Raw genomic sequence first — 3,677 nt, forward strand, 5'->3', positions numbered from 1 at the left:
AAAAGGAGGAGGTAGTCAGTCAGGAGTGTTGAGAAGCATGAGCACTGGGAAAAGATCATAATGTCTGGTAAGTGAAAGAACACTGGTCACTTTGGAGAGGCTAATTTCAATCTAGTTATGAGATCAGGAACCAGATTGGAGAGGCTTTAGAAGAGAGTGAGAAGAGATGAAGTGGAGGCACCAAGTAAAAACTATTTTTTCACGGAGTTTAATTGACAAGACATGGAAAGTCTTGAGTACCAACAGAAAAAAAGGGTCTTGAGTCATGCTCTTTTGACCCACAACCAAACATAGGTTAATGTCAACAATACATTTAGCATATGTCATAGGGTAAGAAATAAGATTTAGCTTTTTCACATCCTTCTTGACAAGCTATGAAGTTTAATTTATTTTTTATCAACTCATTAGAGGAAAGGTATGGGAAAATAACGAAGCCATACAAATAGTATAGTGCTTTCTGACTATGCTAATATGGAAGGTAGGATCAAGTGAGGGTTTCTTAAGGATAAAAGAGATCTGGGTATGTTTGCAGGAAGCAAGAGTATAGCCAGTAGATAGTGAGAGCTTGAAAATTAGCTTGAATATTAGTTCTACTGTAAGAATAAAAATAAACGACCTCAGTAGGAAATTCTATATTACTTCTACATGTAATATAGCAATAGTTGGATTTAAACCAAGACTACTACATATAAAAATCATGTTTCCCTGATACATCTGTGGATAATCTTCTATTCCACCCTAATATAGGCCTTTCCATCTTAGTGCTAACTATGTTATTCTGTGGAACACTGATCTAAACCTCCATCAGCACCAACCACAAATGTACTGTCAATATAGCCAAATATAAATATATATGTGTGTGTATTTATATATATATATATATATATTTATATATATATACACACTATATATATGTATGTATAAAGTAGGTTTGCAACAACCACTGATTGACATAAAATCATTCCAGTATCCACCCATTTTGTAGCCACTTGGCTAGGACTGAAACATATATCTTCACTCTGGAGTTTCCTGGGGAAATTATTAGTCTTCAGTTGGTAGACAAATTCTTTTCACCTTTCTTACAAAATGAAGCAGTTTTTCAAAGGTGGCATTTATTCAGCACAAATTTACATCTATTTTGTGCTTTAAATTGAAATAAGAAGATCACAGAAAGAGGAAAAGGATTTATATGTACAAAAATATTTATAGAAGCTTTGCTATGGTAGCAACATACTAGAAACTAAAGTGGTGCCAATCACTTGGGGAATGTCTAAAAAAATGGAATACTATTAAAATAGATGGTTTCAAAGAAACCTAGGAAGACTTATGTGAACTGATGCAAAGTGAAGTTAGAAGAACCAGGAGAACAATTTATACTATAACAAAAACAACTTTGATAGACTTAAGAACTCCAACCAACACAATGACCAACCATGATTCCAAAGGATTGATGATAAAGAATGCTTACCACTGGGAATGATGGACTAAATATACAGAATGAGACATATTTTTGAGGTGGCCAATGTGGGAATTTGTTTTGATTGCCTATGCACATTTGTTATAAGGCTTTTCTTTTTCTTTTTAGTGGGGGAGGGTGTTAAAGAGAAAATAAATACTTATTAACCAAAAGAACAAAATGTCATTTAAAAATAAATGTAAGAATACGTACTCTAAATCAGCTTTTTTTTTCAAACACAATATCTTAAACACTCTAGTCATGATGTAATATTACTATAATAGAACAGATAATCCCTAATCTTAATGGTTCAATAAATTCTAGAAATGGGTTTTAAAGGGATCATCATAATTAGGTACCAATTAATTCAGGGTTGTAAGAGAATTTGAACTATGTCCAAAGACACACCCCCCCAAAAAAATTTGTGTGCAGCTCATTCATCAGAACCTGAAAAAATGGTAAAGCTGATTTTGTTGTTTCCCTGTACACAGGGGACAATTTGTTCTATACAATCACTGTATCTGAGTTGCTTCCTGGTTATTATTTAATACCTGTAGTTAATTATTGTAGTCTGCTCAAATACCTTGTGACTAAATTCTTCACGAACATTCCTAATAAAATCAGACATAATAGTCCATCATTACAGTTATTAAAATATGTGATCCAACCTCTCTGGAATACTGATAGGTATACATTATCATGAAAAACCAGGAGTATTTGAATTTTTTTATTTCTCCTACTGGATTCTTTTTTTAAATGCTTCTGGATTCAGGTAATAAACATACTAATAAACAATAGACATAAATGCCCCAGAGAAGAAACAGGCATACAAGGGGCACAGAACTTTACTGACAAAATGGTAATGGTCACTGTAGATTTCAATGATAAGAACAAGACATTTGACTTTATTTCTGTTCATGTTTAAAATAGAGTTCAATCATGCATATGTGTGCACCAACATTCTGCATGAAACACATTTCAAAATCCTTGGGATTACTGCAGTTCTTAACAAATCAACCTCCATTTGAAGATAATGGTCAAGCAGCAAGATTTCACAAACAAAAATAGAAAATAGAACAAACATGTACACTTAAAAACAGTAAATGTATCGATCCATGCATTGAAAAAACAACAAAAAGAGTATAAATATCAAATGAGACAATTTTTTCTTGGAAAAAAAGATATTAGGCACAAACATGTCCTGACTTCATATGAAAAAAGAGAACCACCATTTTGCCCCATTGAAGTAATATATTCCACATAGATTTACCTACTCAACTTGATAATATCCTGTAGCATGAGGACATATCCTACACATGGTCTTGGCCAAACAACAGAAAAATTATATACATATACTTAATATTACTGCTCCAAAGGTTTTTTTCCCCGTAGGACAAAGAAATGAAAAAGGAAGTATTGTACATCTTGTTCCTAAAAGGCTCAAGAGCTTGAGAGGTGGGACAGACAATTTAGAGGTGTGGCAATCCCTCTTCTGAACCACTGTTGTCTTGCAATATGTCATTTTCCCTCTCCCCACTCATTCACACACAAGCATCTCATTAATCGCTGCCTAGTCACCTGGATTCAAGTTACAAGTTAGACATAAGCCTGATTTGGGGTGAGAGTTCTAAGGAGTCATGTTGTTAGAAGCACCTGATGACCTCAGTAGGAACACTACTGGTATCTTCCTGCATGTCAGAAATAATCAGGCTGACTCAGTCTTGTTCTCCTCTTCAATAACGCTGATGACGCAATCAAAACATAGTGTGTTAGCCATTGATCCTTGTTCATGCCATATAGTCTGCAGAAGGCAGGAAGGAGGTAAATTGTATAGGTCATACCACATCCCACAGCTGAAAATTAAACCCTCTGAAAAAAATCTGACCTTTCTGCAGGTTGAACAAGTAAGGAAAAGTCTGATTTGGAGTTGTTGTTTTTTTTAAGTCAATTAAAAACTATTTCTGTAAAATTTAAAATCAGTGTCCTTGTAAAAAATCATAAACAAACACTCTTTTAGAGTTAACTATGAGCTCCCAGGAATGGAAATCATTTTAAAATTTTTAAATGAGTTTTTGTTTTGGTTCAGTTCATGTTTTTCTTAGTGAGACTGATTTATGAACTTTTTTGTAACACTGAAAGCAAGGCTAGAATATTCGTGTAAAGACTGTCTTCATTGGTGGAGAGACTCTGTGCCTTCCAGAGGAACAAAGTTGGTGTCAGA

This window comes from Trichosurus vulpecula, chromosome 1 (genome assembly GCF_011100635.1).
Source record: "Trichosurus vulpecula isolate mTriVul1 chromosome 1, mTriVul1.pri, whole genome shotgun sequence".
Classification (NCBI taxonomy): domain Eukaryota; kingdom Metazoa; phylum Chordata; class Mammalia; order Diprotodontia; family Phalangeridae; genus Trichosurus; species Trichosurus vulpecula.